The sequence below is a fragment of the Pongo abelii genome, chromosome 2, assembly GCF_028885655.2.
Source record: "Pongo abelii isolate AG06213 chromosome 2, NHGRI_mPonAbe1-v2.0_pri, whole genome shotgun sequence".
In the NCBI taxonomy this organism is placed as follows: Eukaryota; Metazoa; Chordata; class Mammalia; order Primates; family Hominidae; genus Pongo; species Pongo abelii.
In genome coordinates this window covers 91,022,963-91,044,369 of record NC_085928.1, presented here as the reverse complement: position 1 = coordinate 91,044,369, position 21,407 = coordinate 91,022,963, and the positions used below count along the sequence as shown (strand labels likewise).

Sequence of the window (21,407 nt, the reverse complement as noted above, 5' to 3'; positions counted from 1 at the left end):
ATGATACTCATAAATGTTAGTGCATATTCAGTACTTTTCTGAAATTGCACTTCATGTATATATGTGGCTGAGACACATGTATGCAAATTTATACCATGCCTACTTTGGAAATGGATTTGAGGCACTTGAAATTTTAATAATTCTTTTGATAGAAAGGCAGAATAGATAGAGTGTTATTGCACCATCTGCGGAATCTGAGGCATATCTGACTTTTAGACTATTAATAAAATAAAATAAATCCAGAAGCTGCCTGATGTCAAGGGTATATCCTCTCTTTCTCAGATCATATTCCTGACCACACTTGCAATTAACTGAGATAGCATTATGGATTCACTTAGCCTCTGCCTCACATATTGCTATTTTGGGCTATGCTGGCCTCCCTGTGAATGATAAAGCAGTTGTTAACATTCATTGTATATTTAATGAGCTCCAGGCCCTGTGCTAAGTATTTTCTACATGTTATGCCATTTAGTTCTAACAACTCTATTAAAGTGTATGCATCATTATTTTCCCTCTTTTCAGGCAAGAAATCTGAGGCTTAGAAAAAAAAGTAATGGTTAGGTGTGTATGGTTTATAATAGCAGAGCTGAGATTTAATCCTGGGTCTGCTGAGCTTCAAAAAAAGACCCTCCGTGGTTAACCTAGCAGTAACACAGGAAGAAAAATTCTGAACTGCTCCCAGAGATTCAATTCCTGTGTCAAGAGCCAGTACTTGGCAGGGCAAAATCAACCAAGGTGGTGGTTTCACAGAAACTGCTTATTACCTGTCTCAATCAGGTGGTAAATTCTGTCATGAGCAGGCAGAGAGAAATTTCTCTGAAGTTCAAAGCAAGTACTTTTAAAACTTCTTTTCTTATAAATATACTTGATAAAACAACAAATGAAAGGATGATCTTGATTTGATCTGAATTGATCTTATTCGTATAAAGCGAAACCACAGTTGCCTAGGCAAATGATGGGAAATACTTACAGCCATGAGATTAGATGTTTCCCACAGTTTTTCTCCATCAGTAATTCCCCTGCTTTCCTTAACCCTGCCCCCATCTACTTATGAAACTGCAAAGCACCTTGAGCTTGTATATCTTTTGTTTTTTTTTATTTGTTTTGGGAGAGATTCAGTTTCCTCTCCCAGGTTGGTTAGCCTGCCTTTGAAGAACCTGGGTAGCATGCACAAGGCCATCTGGCCAGTAAATGTTGGGGCCAGAATGCAAACCAGGCCTGTTGTGAGCCAGGCAGGTAATGCAGGAGGAAACCTGCGTGGGGCCATCATATGAGGCAACACAAGTGATAAGAGGTGTGGCATACAGCATAGGGGTTTTTGCCTATAGGAGTAGCTGCTTCCACCCTGGCCAGCTGTTGGTCAGCGGTAATACAAGCCCAGTGCTTCCGGATATTTCCACTTTTCTTAAGAAAAAAGAAACAAGGATTTTAGTGCTAATAGTGTGAAGTTTTAATGTTAGAAATGTTTTCTATTTTTCAAACACTGTGAGGTCCACCCTTTCCAGAATAAACAAAATGTGGCTGAATTCTGGACATGGCCCACAGTCTCCAGCTTGTTCCCTCTGCACCACAGCATCTTGCCTTCCCCAAGGAATGTGTTTGCATCTTCAAGGACCTGGCCCCGTTCTTACACAGGAGGTTCTCAGGAGCCTAGTCTGATGGATGAATGAGAAATTTGGTGTTCGGAAATTAACCTTAGCTTGGTTTTTGAGATGATGGAATTAGTGACTCCAAAGGTCTCCTTTGCCTGACTTCAGATAAACATCTAGGAAGCATAAAAACATTGGGAGTACATCTTGGGCCCAAACCTTAATGGAAATGGGGGCAGTGGCCCATATTAGCAATAAAAGATGAGTTAGTAGTATAGCTTCAGCTACCGTGTAATGTAGAGAAGAATTGAGTTTCTCAGTCAACCAGTGGAATCTCAAATAATTAATTCTACTCTTTAAAACTGTAGTTAATTGTTTATAATTTAAATAATCAATAAATAAATGAATCCTAGTGAGGAATGACTCTAAATATTTATATATAAAGAGGGCTGTCTAATAGAACATTGTGCAATCATAGAAATATTCTATATCCTCACTGTTCAAAATCATAGTCACTCACTACATATGGCTATACTTTACTTAAAATGAGGCTAGTGTGACTAAGCAAGCTAGGGAACAAGCAAGCTAGGGAATGAGTTTTTAATTTAATTTATTTTTAATAATAAAATTAAATAGCTAGTGGTTACCATATTGGACAGCAAAAGTGTAGAGAATTGCCCCATCCATCTGGTTTTCAAGGGGAATGTGCTAAACTTAAGCAAATAATTTAGATTAGGGACTAGCTATTATGCGCTAGAAAATGTTCACTGTGAAGTGGCTCTGTTATGTAAAACATTCATTTTTACATTTATTGTTCAACACGTCACACAACATTGGTGGCAGTGAGTTTTTCAAGGCAACTTCTAGAAATTTATAAGACCCTGTATTTTCCAGACTTTACCAGTTCTTTATGTTTTACATGCATTCTATGCATTTCCATATGTTTATGAATTTTATGCATTTATAGATCAATTTTAAACATCAAAATAAAAATATGAAACAAATGAATGACCTTTTTTATTTGTCTCTGATAAGAAGCAAAATGACATTTGTCAAAATTGGTGCTAATTTGTTAGCAGAAGTATATCCCATAAAAATAGTTATGTTTTAATAATGATATACTTTTATTTGGGAAGCAGACTAAAAGTCACAAAGATTGTGCAATGTTATGTGATACAAAGAAATTAAACAGTTTCATCAAGGTTTAGCTATCAGAAAACACATTGAGACATTTGTTTATTCTATAATTAGCAAGATAGTCTGGTAATACTTTAACGATGATCTTTAAGTAGTACCTCCTCAAGCACTCAAAGGCTAGAGTTTTTATGAATAATTTGGTGGGCAGACGGCTAGGGAATGGGTGCTGCTGATTGGCTGGAGATGCAATCATAGGGGTGAATGGTCCTTATGTGCTGAATCTGTGCCTGGCTGGGGGCCACAGGACTGGTTGTGTCATGAGTCATGGGTCCAGGTGGAGTCAGTTGGTTGCCAGAATGCAAAAGTCTGAAAAACATCTCAAAAGACTAATCTTAGGTTATGTTATCTATAGGAGCAATTTGGTAATGTTAGGAAAGTGACAGACCTTGCGACCTCTGGCTGTATGACTCCCAAGCAGCAAGGCATTATAGGAAATCCCAAGCAGCAAGGCATTATAGGAAAGCAGGCTAGGGAACTATGGCTGGTTATCATTTAATGACACCTACATTTTAGCAGAATTCGGGCCCCTTCCATAATTCTAATCTTGTGGCCTATCATTAGTTTTAGGAAGGAGTTTGTTCTTTGTTTTAAAGTTAAACTATAAACTAAATTCCTCCAATTGTTGGTTTGGCGTACACTCAGGAATGAGCAAGGGCAACTTGGAGATTAGAAGCAAGATGGGGTCAGTTAGGTTAGATTTATCTCACTGTTATAATTCTTGCAAAGGTGGTTTCATCATCTCTCCTTCAAGTGAAATTTTCGAGATTGCCAAGTGATCTAGTTATACATCACCTTACTTTGAATTTCCCTGAGAGCAAAACCTAAGTTAAAAGCACCTATGAGGGTAATTTGTTAGGAAATGATCCCAGGGAATAGGAATGAAGAACCAGAGTAATGTAATAGGGAATGAGACATAACCAATACAAGAGCCTATGATGGAGTAGGTTGTTCCCTGTGTGCTGAAACTCACAGGGCCTCCTGAGCAGCCTTGGGCAATGCATCTCAGAATTCTCTGCCTCAGGGACAAAAGGGTACACAGTAAGCTTTCCTCTTCCATTCCTTATTGGTCAAGAGTGATCTGGTGGAAGTTAACTCCTGTTTTAGTTTGGATTCCCCAAAAGCAGACTCTGAGATAAGGATTCAAGTACTTTATTTGGGAGGTAATCCCAGGAAACGCTGGTAAGGGAGTAGAGAAATGAGACAGGGAATGGAAGTAAAGCAATAGTTGAGTACTTGATCTAAAATGTTGGCAACTGGCTCTTAATCCCATTGGGGACTCTGGGACCAGTGTAGAACATACCTTGGCTACAATTGTATCACCTTGCTGCCCCTGTTTGCAAAAGAAGCAGGGAAATGTAATTTTCAGTTGGCATATTGAGACCTCCAACAAAACTTGTTAAGAAAGAGGTAGAGAATAAATCTTTGGGAAGGATCTCCCTCCTTATCTCTGACACACATAGACAACAGATATTCCTCAAATAGTTGCTGCATTCTCCACCTTGCTTTGTCTGAGCTTATATTAAAAACATAGAATAAATCTATTCTGACCCTTCAATATGTTGGGGATTGCAAGAAGCAATAATCAGCTCAAAATAGCTTAGGAAAAGAAAGGATATATTGGAAAGAATTGGAGTTATCAAAAGGCAAGCAGTTAAGTTAGGTTTCATGAGGGATAGGGAGAGGGAGAGAAGATCTGGGAGCTGGAAAATTAGTGAAGAGTTTTTTTAGCATCATTATTCCAGGCCCTTTTTATATCTGTTCTTTGCTACTCTTTTTGTCTCTGCTCAATCTCTCTGACTCTTACTGTGAAGGTCGTACACAATTTATGTTTTTTTGTTGTTTCATTTTTTGTTTTCTGTTTTTGTTTTGTTTTGTTTTTTGTATTCAAAGAAGACAGTATCTGTCTCTAGCCTGATTCTAAGCTCACAGTTCGAGTGCCCAATGCTTTTTCTCTTGACTCAGATTCTCAAGAGAGGGAAAATGGCTGCCTCAGCCTCACCTATGACATGGTTCAGCTAGGATCCTACAGCCACATACAGGGAGAGAGGCAGAAAAACATAGCTCACAGAGTTTAGTCAACGTTGTGGGGAAGGCAGATTTTTCAAGAAGGGACAATGGGTAGAAAGAAAATGGTAGCTGTCTCATTGATATTAACCAAATGTCATTGATACTAACTTTTTTCAAGTGTGAGAAAATGCAAATTTTGTAAGGAAATGTGGTCCTAGGCAGTTTGTAATTAATGCTGACTCACAAACTCACAGGAGAGTGATGATAGTAGTTTCACAATAATTGAAAACCTAGCACAAATGGAGTATCTCTATGGGTAGTGACAGTCATTTGTATGTTGGGGATACTAATCTTCAGACTATCTCCTGTGCAGCAGGATGAAGCATTTCCATGTTTTTTAACTTAGCATTGTTGAATTCATTAATCATTAGAGGTGCTTGGTATTAAAATTAGCAGCAAATGATGAGTGTCCTTGATTACAGAATTGGGATGTGTTTTTCACTATGGTACTCAAGAGTGATTTAGATATGTTTTTGATAATAGTTCCAAGCTTCCCTGTCAGTTTCAAAAGAGCTCTTCACAGAGAAGTTGGCGAGGGTGCAAAGATAGGGAAGGAGGGAAGGAGGGAGTATGACCTGCCTCCAGATCCACCTTGCAAATTATACTTTGGCAATTGACTTTTTATAAAATTTATTACTCAGAGTCCTCTTTTCAGATACTGCTTATATTCTGAGTTCTGAGTATGAATTCTAGAACATACTTTGCTTCTATCTATCTATCTATCTATCTATCTATCTATCTATTCACCATCTTCATCCTAGGGTAGTGCCACATACTTTGTTTAAAAGAATGTAGCAGTGTTGATATTCACCAACCTGGTGCCAACATTCAGATATGCTTTAAGGATAAAATAACTGTGAGGGACTTTGTTGGTCCCCTGCTCAGATCCTTTTACTAGGCTACTGCATAGACTTTTCTCCCTCCCACAGCTGTTGTGAATGTTGACTACCAAAAGGTAGTCCCTGCTTTAGAAAATTGCCTTTGGCTGAATGAAGCCACCTCACCCCAAGCTTATATCCTGCCCCAGGGGTAGCCCATAGCCAGTAACAGTCTAATACCGGGATACACAAGCCTAGATTCCTTGCCTCAGGGTGGGACCAACTCTGGTATAATTTACAGTCTAGAATAATTGGTGAAATCAGGATGAAGCTAGCCTGTATCTGAAACCATATCCTCGCTTAGCTCCTTCCCCTGCTTTGTCCTTCTTCCCTCTCCATTATTTCCTGGAAAGCACTCCCCCAATAAATTAAGAGCACTAGAATCTATCTCAGGATTCACTTCTAGAGAATCTGATCAAAGATAGGATAAATGTTACTGTATTTTTAAAAAATTAACCCTATTTTCTAAAAAAAACCATATTGGCAAAGGAAGATGTAGAGTGTTGGAAATAGTTCTATTAAGTGCAATGAAATATGATTTGGAAAAGAGAACTGGATTTGAAAATTCAGGCTTGAATCTTTCTTCCCTGACTTTTGAGTCACGTCATCTTACATCACTTTCTGAGCTTCAGCTCCCTCATTGGAAAAATGAGAATACTAATTTTCCTTCATCATCTTTTACTTATCTGATATTTTGTTTCAGTAGTATTACCATTATAAGTTGGAAAAATGACTTTGGATATTTAGATAATATTTTGGGTGAGTGTTAGGTATAAAATGCGTTCAGCACAGTACCTAATATAGGGTGGGCCCTCAGTAAGTGTTGTGAATTTTGAGAAGCTATTTTTAAAATATTTATACCTAAAAAACAGATGTTTATAACTATTGGCTAACTTAAAAGACAGTCCAAACTACAGAACAAAATTTATAAAAGACTCCATTATAAGGCTTTAGCTATTTTTGTAAGTTGGATTGGTATGGAAGAAATGGGTAGAAGGCATTGTTTACAATCTCATATTGAGTAGATGTGTATGTCAACATTCACTATTTTGAAAAATCTATTTTGGACTGAAATTTATCAACAATTAAAATTTCCTATAGTATTCCTCCACCAAAGTAAAAGTATGAATCTTCTGAAAATGACATATTGTAATTTATACAGTTCTTCCAAATCTATTGCAGCAAGCTTGTGCTTAAATACATATGATTTAATGAGTAGAGTTGAACTGTTTTAGGGAATTTTCTGTAGAAGCTTAGCAGTAACTAGCAGCTAGATGCTTATGACACTAATTTGTGTCACTTCTTCACACTTCTGGGTTTTGTAAAGTTCCCATCTTGTCTTCTCCAGCCAAAAAGATTCAGGAGTTCACCTGTTGTATAAATGAATTAATTTCACTCTTACTATTGAATCTTACTGCAAGCCTCACTGAATATATGACAATGAGGACTTGGTCTGTTAACTTCACCTCTGCAATTCCATTACCTAAAACTATGCCTACTTCATGGTAGGCACCCAGATATTTCCTAAATAAATGGATGTATGAATAAATGAATGAATTGTTTTCTCACTTTGAATACCATTCCTCATCAGCATCTCTTGTTTCATCATTTTCTACCCAGTTGAAATTTTACCCCATCTTTTAGGATTATTTCAAATTCTCCAATTATTCTTCTGTTTATTTGAACTTTTAATTTAAAAAAATGTTTCCCCAGCTTTAGGAGAGTCGCAATTGCCCTCCTTGTGTGAGTTGTGCCATTGTTTCCCGATATAAACTAGGCTTTACAACAGGGATCCATTCCCATTATCCTTCAGACAGAGAAGTAGGAAGAAAACTAAACACTTTAGAGTTTTCCTTATGCCAGGTAATATGTGAAGGTCTCTATGTCTCCTACTCACACTGGTGAGGTTGCTATTATTTTATAGCTTAGGAACCTGAGTTTGGAAATACCATTGAGTCTAAAGCCACATGGATTATAAGTTGCAGAAACAGGATTTAAATCTTAGTAGGCCTGACTCCAAGTTCAGTATGCCTTCTTCTATCTCACTTTAATTCAATGGTCTTCAAATTATTCAGGCATATGATATATCACAGTCCTCTGTAAAACATAAATTTTTATTAAAATTTTTATGTATTTATTTTCATTAATGAAATAAGGCACCAATAATACTTAATGGCCACATTTAATAAATATGTGCAATTTAACATGTCTTCAAATGTTTGTTTCTCTAAAAATAATCTTTGTTTTCTTCTAAATACAAACCTAATAGATAATAATAAACTTAGAAAAATTGATTAATTATACAAATATATGGTTCGATAGAAGAAATAAGACCTAGTGTTCAATAAATCAGTAGGGTGACTATAGTTTACAATAATCTATTGTACATTTAAAAATAGCTAGAATAGAATAATTTGAATGTTTCTAGCATAAAGAAAAGACAAATATTTAAGGTGATGGATATCCCAAATATACTGATTCAATCTTTACAAATCATGTGAATGTATTAAATTATCAAGTGTACTCCAAAAAAATTAACAGCAAGTACAGTGAAGAATTCATTTTCATAAACATATGTTTTAAGAGGTGAAAATTGTTGGTTACAAAAATTTGCAAACATTTGTATTGAAATACTGGCTTTGGAAATATTCTACCCAGTAATTCTGAACTCAGGGTAAAAAAAAAAACAAGAATAAAATGCTCTTATGTGACCTTATCACTTCTAAATATCACTACTATTTTCATAGTGCCTTATTTGTTAATGTTTCTTTCAAGCAGGGTGGTGTTGAGGGAGGGAGCCTGAGTCTGTTTGTCAGAAGACCCTGATCTAGGTCCTGACTCTGCCGTTTACTAACTGTTGAGATACTGGGCAAACCACTACCACGTCTGACCTTCGGGGTATTTATCTCTAAAATAAACACGTCAGTACCTGCTCAGCCTGCTTCCCTGGTTTTGAAAATCAAATAGTATGTGAACCATGTGTATAAATATGTCTACAAAACAGTAACTCATTATATGCACAAAGAGTACTTTATCCTATGGGGTCAGACAGACTCACATTCAAGTTTGAGCTCAACCTGTGATCAAGTTACTGAATCTGTAAATATTTATACCTAAAAGACAGATGTTTGTAACTATTGTAATCTGTAAAGCTGTGATAGAAATGCTTATCTCATAGATTTATTGTGACTATGAAATTTAAACATGCGTGTAAAATACTAGAAGAAGACTGTTTCTTCTATTCCCCCTTTTAAAAAAAAATTCTTATCACTTCATAAACATGATCTTTTAGACTCTGCCAGCAATTTTTGGTGAGATTTTCTTAAAAGCTACATCATTGGTATTGCCAGTTCTTCTCCCATAGAGCAGAATGGTCCTTTTGAGTTCTACCAAGATAATGTAGTTAATGAAACCCTCCAAGTGGATAATTCTGGGCAGTTGAGGGCTAAAATCATACTGTTGCCAAGGGCTGTAGAACGGATCTGTTATAAAAACCTGCTCCAAATTTACCTTGAGACATCACATGAATTCTCCTATGAGTGCTTTTGGCTTGCCTTTGCTCCTTTTCTTATTCTAGGACTGTTTTAAAAAGCTGTTTATTCTGCAGCAGTGATACATTTAAATGGCAAATTTTTTTTGAAAAAAGCAACAGCTGGGTTAATTTTATATTGTGTTGTAAATGACTGCTAGAAGATCCTTTTCTGCAAATGGGTTCTCTTATAGGGAAAGCATTTGGAAACGAAGGGGAGAAAGAAAGACATAACTCATTCTAGTCCAGCTCCCCAAACAGTAAGACCTTCAGTCACCTTGAGAGCTAAGTAAGCAAGAAAAAGAAAGTGTGTGTGTGTGTGTGTGTGTGTAAGAAATTTTAAATCACTAGTCATTGTTATGTATTTTTCCTCTTTTAACAATGTCTGAATTGCTATGAGCAAAAGAAAGACCAGGCCAAAGAAATGGCATAACCTACAAGGGAATTTATTCTCTAAATTGCAGGGCATGCTACAACCTTTCATTTCTTGTGAAAAAGATTTTTGTCTTTCTCCTGGAGCCTCCCAGTAAGAATTCTGTGATTTAAAAATATCACAAGTGAGAATCATATGAATGACTCATGCAGAATACTCAAATTTTCTTTCTCTTGGGGCTATAAGTACCATAATATTTTTTTTAAGTAAAAACATCAGTCTCACTGGAAGAAAAGTAAAGAATTTGTCATGAACAGTTTGCCTTTTTAGAAGCTAAATTTCTGTTCTTTTATTTGATTAATTAATTTTATTTAATATTAATCTTAATGTTAAATCTATAATTACATTACACGACAATGAGACAAACCAGTATCCCTGCAAACCTAAAAGATTTTGTACAAGTTGAGGTTCAAACAGATCTTGATTTCAGTCCTGGCTTGCCATATTACTTATAGAACAGTGGAGAAAGTTATATTCTATCGGAGCCTCAGTTTCCAGAGCTATATAATGTGTGCAGTTTGGGAATGACATGTAGTAGCTACCCTCCAAGATGATCCCAGTGCCCTTCTGGTATTCAAATCTTTATGCAGTCCCCTCCCACATTGCACTGATTTGGTGGTCTGCCTGATGGAGAGGCTCATGAGGCAAGAGACTAAAGCCTCCAGGCAATAGCCAGGGAGGGAATGAGCCTGTGTACAATTGCATGAGTGACCTTGAAAGTATATTCTCCAGCTTCATCTGAGCCTGGGGATGACTGCAGCCCAAGCTGACAGCTTGACTGCAATGTCATGAGATACCCTGAGCTAGAACCATCCAGCTAAACTAGTACTTAATCCCTGACCTTCAGAAATTATGTGAATAGTAATGTTTGCTGTTTTAAGCGGCTAATTTTTGGACAAATTCGTTACACAGCAGTTGACAACCAATAAGCATTATGACAGGAAAAAGAGTTTATTCCTTGTACTCCAAACAATTGAAAGCTTGTTGAATATTTAAGCAGTGCATATATGAGGTTTTTGTTTTAGACTCTTTCCCTTACAAAAATTTTATGTTTTCTACCAGTTTTCAAACTACATTGTGATAAATAACAACCTGGAGAAATTCTTTAATACATATACACTTCAGTCCCACCGCCAGAAATTCTGATTTAGTACATTAGGGGTGGGGCCTAGGCATTTTTATTTGTAACAAGCATCCCAGGTATTTGAGATGCAGGTGTCCTACCGACATACTACCTCTCAGAAACTCCGCCCTTGTCAAATCGAGTTGTTAGATACTCTCAGAACCCCTTCCAGCCCTTCTTGCATATCCTAGAATGATAACTTATCCTGGATTGCCATGGACTTTCTTGGTTCTAAAATGGAAAGTCATGAGTCTCAAGAAATCCCTCAGTCCTGGCAAAATGGCTAAAGATGTTAAAACCATATTTGGTCATTCAGTGTCCTCCCATGCCAGTCTTTGCAACAGAAATGCCCCATCCACCACAATCTCTGCATTTTCACCTGCCAGTGTCTAACCCATCCTTCAAGGCCCAGTTTAGATGCCACTTCTCCATCTCCAACAAATTTTCAGCTTCTCCTCCATTAACCCAAGAGCCTTTGGATTCTCAAAGCACCTTTTCTTTTACAGCATCTTATAAGAGTAACATTTGTACCTTTTTCATCTTTTGTAAGTCCCAGGAGGCAAGGACTGCTGTCTTATGCATCTCATGAATGTATGTCAGGCTCCTTGATTCGAGGTGTCACTTCAGGTTCAGGTACCAGCTGACTGCAGCCCACAGGAACAAGCCTTTGGGGAAAGGAAGAAAGCATCACTCTTTGGAGAGGATTCTCCATATGCTCCCTTTCAATATGTTTGAATTTAAAGCAATCCTGTGGTCCTCACTCCTGAAAGATTAAAGAGGCTGTCATTATAAATAGGATGGCTGTACTAAGGCAGGTGGCTTCTTTTCTGACAGCTCTTTCACCAGCAGAGCCTACTGACAGATCCCTAGGAATTTTCACTGATACATATCCTGCCTCTTTCTATCAGATTTACCAGTGATTAAAAAAAAAACAATATAAAATTAGTTTGTAGATGGTCCATTAAAATTTACCAAGGAGTTCATTATAATGATAAAGATCAAAGTTAGCAGAGAACTCAATATGCTTAATTATGACTTCAAACTGCAAAGAAATCAATCAAAGCTCTCTCTCCCTTATCCTTGAAAAGGATTAAGTTTCTTTGCCCAATTTTAGATGGAGTTCATACAAATGAAAGGTTTTGCACTTGGGAGGCAGATGATGTTAATCATCAGTTTGGCATCAACCTGGCTTAGACTTCAGGAAGGCACATCCACTGGTCTAGGGAAGGGATAGAGGTGTTTGAGCTTTGCCTTTTTTTTCAACTGTCATCTTTGCATTGTGCTTGTTTTCTTAAATTATAAAATGTACATTCTCCTTGGTAAAGAGAATAACTGGAAGAAGTTTCTGAGACAATAAGAATAATAATTGTCGTATACTGAATACTTGGTCTGTGCTAGGCACTGTGCTGAGTGAAAGCATCTCTCGTTAGTGAGTTTTCTCAATATACTCATGTAGCTGTATTTGAAAGTAATCTTGCACTTTATTCAATGTTGGATATTACAGTGTCCAATTAGTTTTCACAATAATCCAGAAGAGGGGATAGAATTATTGTCTGCATTTTGCAGATGAGGAAAGACAGGCCCAGAGGGTAAGTTATTCACCTGGAGTCACACACAAATTACAAGAATGAGTCAGGACTCAAACTCAGGCAGTCTGACTTCCCATCCCCAGTTCTTATATGATGGGGTTCCTATATTACGTTCCCCATCACCCTTACCACCTTCTTAAATGAGAAGTTTCTATTCAAACCAAGTGTCTTCCTGAAAAATCACTTTTAAAATGGTCACTACTATTATTAACAAAGTGCTGAGATTACTTTAATTCCTTCATTCCTTAATGTTTCCCCAGAAGCTGTGTAATAATAATACATTCATATTTTAGCGTTGACTGACGTTGTAATTTCAGCAATGTTTCCTTCTCCTCTTGGCTTGCTCTTTAATTAGCAGCTTTGTCAGCCTGTAGCAGGCAGTTTCACCATCCCTCCTTTCCCTGCCATCCCCTCACCTCAGCCTTTCTGTCAAATAATCTATTTTTTCATTAAAGTTGAAGGAAATTTTCATGAGTCTTTTCTAATTCAGATAATCCTCCTTCAATTTACAAGTTCTGTAAATTTTGATTTTCATATACTAAGTTTTCATAAAAGAGGTCACACATTGAGATGAAGTGAGAATTTCTGTGTCGAAAAGATTCCTAGGGGGAAGCCTATTTAGAAAGCTGCTTTAGAGAAAAAAACATGGACTCTCGTCTAATTGCATTTGGTACTGAGGGACTAATAGAGATCTGATATCAGACTTGAGAAGAACATAGTTCATGGCTTTTAATCTTGCTCACATTAGAGGAAAATAATGAATAAGGATTTTTATCCAAGTAAAGGACTTTGAAGGACAAAGAGAAAAGGAAGACAATCTTCAGTAACATTAGAAAAAAAGGAATAGGAAGAAGAGGGTCTGGGTATGAATTAAATACAAGAAATACTTGAATAAATCCCTAATTTTGCTTTGGCATTTAAGTTGAGAGATGAAAAGAAACTTAACTATTTTTTGTTTGTTTGCTTTGTAATTGTTGGAACTTTTTATTGTGGGCTCATTTATTGTGGGTGGTCTATAAGATATTCTAGAACAAGAAATATATCTAATTAATGGTGATGTCATCAACACAAAATATCAAACATATAGCAGATATTCAACGGATGTTCTCAAGCAAATTTTATTGTCTTACACCTATTTTATTTTTTAACAACTCGATTGAGATATAATTGACATAATAAATTACTTAATTACCATTTCCAGTCTTCTTCACTTCTATGTACAGATCCACATTTCATCTGAAATAATTTGCCTTCTGTTTGAGACTTTCTATAACATCTTTTGTAGTGTATGTCTGTTGGTGGTATATGTTTTCAGCCTTATTATGTCTGAAAAAGTCTATGTCATCTTTGTTTTCTAAAGAAATTTTTGTTGGGTATCAAATTCTAGATTGCAAGGGGTTTTGCTTTAAGTATTTTAAAGATGTTGCTCCACTGTCTTGTTACTTGCACTGCTTCTAACAAGAAATTTTCTGTAATTCTTATCTTTGTTCCTCTGTACATAATGTGTTTTTTCTCCCTGGGTGCATTTAAGATTTTCTTCTTTATCATATGCTTTGAACAATTTAACTATGATGTACTTTGGTATGGTTTTCTTCATGTTTATTGTGCCTGGAAATTCATTAGACTTCCTTGATCCATAGAATTATAGTTTTATAATTTTCATTGAATTATGAATTTTCATTAAATTATAAATTTTATAGTTTTCATCAAGTTTCGATCATTATTTTCCAAATTTCCTTTTTGCCCTCCCCTTCTATAAACTTCAGTTTCTCATAATTAGGCTTCTTGAATTGGTCCCACAGATCACTGATGTGCTGTTCATTTTTTAAATTCTTTATTCTATCTGTGTTTCATTTTGGATAGTTTCCTTTGCTATGTTTCCAAACTCACCAATCTTTTCTTCTGCACTTCTAATCTGTAATTAATTCTACCAAATCTATTTTCAACTTCAGAAATTACAGTTTTTAGCCCTACAAGTTCAATTTGGGGTTTTGGTTGGTTGGTTGTTTTTATCTTCAAATGTCTCTACTCACATTCTTGAACATCTGTAATACAGTTACAGCTGTTTTCATGTCCTTGTCTGCTAATGTTAACATCTATTTTTCTTCTGGATCAATTTCAATTGATTTTTCTCCTCATTGTGGGTTGTATTTTCCTGTGTGTTTGCATGTTTGCTCATCCTTGATTGGATACCAGATATTTTGATTTTTACCTTGCTTGATTCTGGATTTTAAAAATTTCTATGACTATTATTAAGCTTTATTCTGAGAATCAGTTAAATTATTTGGAAATTGTTCCATTTGTTCAGGTCTTACTTGTAATATTTGTTAAGTAGGACCAGAGAGGTGTTTAGTCTAGTGCTAATTACTCCCTGCTTCTGAGGCAAGACCCTTCTGGGTCTTCTACATAATGCCTGTGAGTGACAGGTTTTCCATTCTGGCTGGTGACCCCAGCCCTGTGTGAGCATCAGATATTCCCCCATCTAATCTGTTGGGTGGTCCTCTCCTAGACATGGGCAGCTTTCTCACATGCATGTGCTGACCACTCCTCTGCTGAATACTCAAGAAGCACCCTCTACACTGCTTACTCCAGAGTTCTCTCTGTGCTACTCACTTTATCCTAGTCTTTGTTCTATCCTACAAACTACTGGGGTTCTAGTTTCCTAGACATGCATATGCATTGTGTGTATAACACAAATAAGTAAAGTGGCCATCTTCTGCCTGCTTTGTGGCTGTCTGAGACGGTATTTGCCTGACAACAGACTGAATTTAAAGCCCTCTTCTGTGTACCCACTCTTCAGTCCTCAGGCTGAGTAAATATTTTCTCAAGCAGAGACTCCATACCCAGCTCAGTTTAGGGAAGAGCTACCCACTACCAAGCCCTGCAAGCTTCCTGCCTCCAACTCCCCACCCCAGAATCCCTCCCAACTGCCTCGTATACTCTTCTTTTTTCCATTGGTATAGTGGAGACAAAGTCATTCTCATCTCTCTCACCTTTGGTCTCCTTATTTGTTTTGTTTTCTTCTCAGAAGACAGATTTGAGGAGGAAAGTAGACTCTTATTGTTTTTATCCAATTAAAAAAGTGAAGGATGCAAACCTCCCTACATATGAGGGAATTTATTGGCTTACATGATTGAGAAGTCCAAGGATATAACTGGCTTTAGGTTGGAAGTTCAAATCATAGTCATTAGAATTGACTGAGTTGAACCATATGTATTTAAAATTATTTGGCAATTTTGATCTTTAAAAATTGGAAATCTCATACTTTTAACCTCATCATTTTTTTTCTCAGTCTTTCAGGTCTGCTTTCACCTGTGTAGCTTCCTATTTCACATAGATTCTTGCTGATGTTGTCAAGATGACTATGGCAGCCTCAGCCTATGTCCTCTCAGATCCAAGGCCAGTGGGAAGAATATCTTTCCTTGCTCCAAGGCCTCAGAAAAATATTCATGCTGTCCCAATGGCTCTGATGGCCTCTCATGTCCAACACAGAGCCAATCCTGAGGTTACTCTGGGAGCACTAGCTGGCTGAGACCTGGGTCTGAATTCCAGCCCTAGAACAAGGTGTGGAGCCCTATATGAACCACATGGCTTGAAAGTCAGGAGGGTTGGCTTCCCAGAAAGAAATCAGAAAGGAGACTCCTGGTGCATGCTTAGACCCTAAGAGTATCTTGCTTTGGATGCTTGGCTTAAAAACACTTATACTAATGTGTTAGAGGGGATATTAATGAGCTGTTCCCTGTACTCTCAGTGTGTCCTGTTAACTTAAAACCACTCAGAAAACACATAGATGTCATTTAATACAGGTGTCCTTCCTACATTTTTCAAAAAATCAGATATGTCAAGTTGAATGTGTACTAGTGAATGAATAGATGCCAGGAGAAGGTGGTGGCTTTTTGTTGTTGTTGTTTTGGTTAATAATCTATTTGCTTTCTTGCTGTTTTTAATTAGTTATGATTTTCCCTTTAATATCTCAATATAAAAACAAATGACATGTAATATATTTTGTGAATCTCAATTGTCAGTTTGGGAAATTTTATCTGTTCCCCTGACAACCACTGGCTGATAATGGGGATAATTGTGGTAAGGGAATAACCAGATCAACTTCTCCATGGAAATTCTAGATGTGGAATCTAGAGAAAGTTTTAGCCAGCTTTTAACTATAAAAGTAGATAATGTAGAGCAGGGGTCCCCAACCCCCGGGCCACAGACCACTATGAGCATTACCGCCTGAGCTCTGCCTCCTGTCAGATCAGCAGCGGCATTCACCCTATTGTGAACTGTGCAAGTGAGGGATCTAGGTTGCACGCTTTTTATGAGACTCTAAGGCCTGATGATCTGAGGTGAACAGTCTCATCTCAAAACCATCCATCTCCCTGCCACCACCCCGTCCATGGAAAAATTGTCTTCCATGAAACCAGTCCCCGGTGCCAAAAAGGTTGGGGACCACTGCTGCAGAGAATGCAATCTGGATTTAAAGTTGTGTGTGTATGTATATATCTGTATGTGTGTGTATATATAAGTACATATGTGAATACTTTGAAGTATTGTCATCAAACAGGTTATGTCATTATGTAAAAAGTGCTTTCAATATCCATATTAAACATAGTCTTCTATGTATTATTTTAAATTTAATACCCTATTGAACTCAGCAAAACATAGAGGAGAGAACCTTGAGTAGGAATTAGGAGACCTAAGACATACCCATCTTTGTAGTTAATTCATCTAAAACTTTAAAGAAGGAAATTCTGCCTTCTGAGCCTCACTTTCTTCATCTTTAAAGGAGAGGGTAATGCAAGATGGTCCCTTTTAGAACCTAGAAATCTGTGATGCTCTAAATCCCCCTCCATTAGCAATATGACAAATTCTAATGTGCAAAAATGAAATAAATCTGGCAACGAAATGAGTCATAATAAATAATTCTAACAACAAAGAATAATGTATACATTTAAAAATCACTCAACCCTTAAGTAGCTACTGTTTGACATGTTGGTGAATTTTCTTCTAGACATCCCTCTTTGCCTATGTGCTCCAAGATATATGCATACGATTTTACATAAATAAGAGAGACCATACTTGCAGTTCTATAACCTGCTGGCCAAAGACTTAAATTTCTATTATTAAAACTATAAATTCACAGCCTCCTACCAGTTGGGACCTAGGTGCTGCTCAGCAATCTCTATTTCCTTAGTCAGCTATCTCTCTTGCTCATGTTCCCTCTCTCTCTCTTTCCCTAGTTCTTCAGTGGGGCTATTTCAAACACTGCCACATCTCTTTAAACTTCAGCTACATCCATCTTTCCCTTCCCTGTCAGCAGATGCGCTCATTTTCTACTTTCAGAAAAAAAAGAGAAAGTCATTTCTTTCAACTTCCTGCAGCCAGACCCACTTACATGACTTACCTGTGTCTACCCACATGCTTTCCTCTTTCCTTCCTGACGTAATGGAAGAAGCTCCTTATCCTGCTTATGATGACCTGTCCGTTGTGTTCTGGGATCCCTGCCTCTTCCATGCTGGCACAGCCCCACCCAACTCTTTTGCACCAAGCTCCCTAAAGCTTGCTCCACACCAGGGCCACTGGCCTCATCTCAGTTTCTTAAACAGCCCAACCTCTCTCCTGCCTTAGGACTCTTGCTCTTGCTCTGGAATATTCTTTCCTCCACTCTCCCCAGGGTGGGATGAGTCTCCTTTTCCAAATCTGCATTTAGATGTCCTCCCTTTATGACTGCCTCTGTGACCATCTCAGTGGATATCTCTGCAACATGCTTGTAGCACTGACCACAACAGAAACCATTGGATTCTGGTTTGTTCCTTTGTTATTGCCTGGTTCCTTCACAAACAGCAACTTCATAAGGGCAGAAACTCTATTTCAATCACTCATCTAATAATACATTCAGGGTCTCACAGAGTCCTAGATACTGATAACATTTGTTGAAAGAATGAATAAATGAATGAGTATCTTCCTAACTTAAGTGGCCACTTCAGTTGAAGAAAGGTTGATCTGATTTTTTTTATTATTGTATTATTTTTTATTGGGGTACAGGTGGTATTTGGTTACATGAGTAAGTTCTCTAGTGGTGATTTTTGAGATTTTGGTGCACCCTTCACTCGAGCAGTATACACTGCACTGTTGTAGTCTTTTATCCCTCACCCTGCTCCCACTCTTTCCTCCAAGTCCCCAAAGTCCATTGTATTATTCTTACACCTTTGCATCCTCATAGCTTAGCTCCCTCATATAAGAACATAAGAACAAATGAGAACATACGATGTGTGGTTTTCCATTCCTGAGTTACTTCACTTAGAATAAGTCTCCAGTCTCATCCAGGTCACTGCAAATGCTGTTAATTCATTCCTTTTTATGGCTGCGTAGTATTCCATTGGGTGTGTATGTGTGTATATATGTGTGTGTGTATACACACACATATATACACACACAATGGAATACTATGCAGCCATAAAAAGGAATGAATTAACAGAAATTAATACACATATATATCCATATACATCCATATATATATACCCATCATATATATATCCATATATATACACCCATCATATATATATCCATATATATATATCCATCATATATATATCCACATATATATCTATCATATATATATCCATATATATATCCATCATATATATATCCATATATATATCCATCATATATATATCCATATATATATATCCATCATATATATATCCATATATATATCCATCATATATATATCCATATATATATCCATTATATATATATCCATATATATATCCATTATATATATATCCATATATATATCCATTATATATATATCCATATATATATTATATATATATCCATACATATATATCCATTATATATATATCCATATATATATCCATTATATATATGTCCATATATATATCCATTATATATATGTCCATATATATATCATTATATATATGTCCATATATATATATCCATTATATATATGTCCATATATATATATCCATTATATATATGTCCATATATATATATCCATTATATATATGTCCATATATATATATCCATTATATATGTCCATATATATATATCCATTATATATATGTCCATATATATATATCCATTATATATATGTCCATATATATATATCCATTATATATATGTCCATATATATATCCATTATATATATGTCCATATATATATCCATTATATATATGTCCATATATATATCCATTATATATATGTCCATATATATATCCATTATATATATGTCCATATATATATCCATTATATATATGTCCATATATATATATCCATTATATATATGTCCATACATATATCCATATATCTATCCATTATATATATATCCATATATATCTATCCATTATATATATATCCATATATATCTATCCATTATATATATATCCATATATAGCTATCCATTATATGTATATCCATATATATATTTCCATTATATGTATATCCATATATATATATCCATTATATGTATATCCATATATATATATCCATATATGTATATCCATTATATATATATCCATATATGTATATCCATTATATATATATCCATATATGTATATCCATTATATATATATCCATATATATATATCCATTATATATATATCCATACATATATATCCATACATATATATCCATTATATATATATCCATTATATATATATATCCATATATATATATCCATTATATATATATCCATATATATATCCATTATATATATATCCATATATATATATCCATTATGTATATATCCATATATATATCCATTATATATATCCATTATATATATATCCATATATATATATCCATTATATATATCCATATATATATCCATTATATATATATCCATATATATATCCATTATATATATCCATATATATATCCATTTTATATATATCCATATATATATCCATTATATATATATCCATATATATATATCCATTTTATATATATCCATATATATATCCATTATATATATATCCATATATATATATCCATTATATATATATCCATATGTATATATCCATTATATATATATCCATATGTATATATCCATTATATATATATCCATATATATATATATCACAGTTTCTTTATCCACTCATTGATTGATGGGCATTTGGGTTGGTCCCACGATTTTGCTATTGTGAATTGTGCCACTATAAACATGCTTGTGCAAGTATCTTTTTCAAATAATGACTGATTTTCCTCCAGGTAGATACCCAGTAGTGGGACTGCTGGACCAAATGGTAGTTCAGTTCTTTAGGCAATCTCCACACTGTTTTCCATAGTGGCTTTACTAGTTTACATTCCCAACAGCAGTGTGGAAGTGTTCCCTGTTCACTGCATCCATGCCAACATCTACTGTTTTTTGATTCTTTTGATTATGGCCATTCTTGCATGAGTAAGGTGGTATTGTAGTTTTGATTTGCACTTCCCCGGTCATTAGTGATATTTAGCATTTTTTCATATGTGTGTTGGTTTGTTGGTCATTTGTATATCTTCTATTGAGAATTGTCTATTCATGTCCTTTGCCCACTTTTTGATGGGATTATTTTTTTTCTTACTGATTTGTTTCAGTTCATTGTAGATTCTGGATATTAGTCTTTTGTCAGATGAATAGATTGTGAAGATTTTCTCCTACTCTGTGGGTTGTCTGTTTACTCTGCTGCCTGCTCCTTTTGCCATGCAAAAGCTCTTTAGTTTAATTAGGTCCCAGCTATTTATCTTTGTTTTTATTGCATTTGCTTTTGGGTTCTTGGTCATGAAATCCTTGCCTAAGCCAATGCGTAGAAGGGTTTTTCCAATCTTATCTTCTGGAATTTGTATAGTTTCAGGTCTTAGGTTTAAGTCCTAAATCATCTAAATCCAGCTTGAGTTGATTTTTTTATATGGTGAGAGATGAAGGTCCAGTTTCATTCTCCTACATGTGCCTAGCCAATTATCCCAGCACCATTTGTTCAAAAGGGTGTCCTTTCCCCCACTTT

The 21,407-nt window shown here is 35.8% G+C and overlaps 1 protein-coding gene and 1 long non-coding RNA gene across 2 annotated transcripts in view; one reads left to right on the top strand and one right to left on the bottom strand.

The window, feature by feature from the left end:
* SYNPR (synaptoporin) overlaps nucleotides 1-21,407 on the top strand; it is a 340,575-nt gene that overhangs the window by 16,015 nt on the left and 303,153 nt on the right. The window lies entirely within an intron of this gene.
* Nucleotides 11,353-21,407, bottom strand: part of LOC129058563 (uncharacterized) — an 86,355-nt gene continuing 76,300 nt past the window's right edge. Inside the window, exon 3 of the long non-coding RNA XR_008523733.2 lies at nucleotides 11,353-11,481. This is a non-coding gene — a long non-coding RNA (uncharacterized LOC129058563). The remainder of the gene's footprint in view (nucleotides 11,482-21,407) is intronic.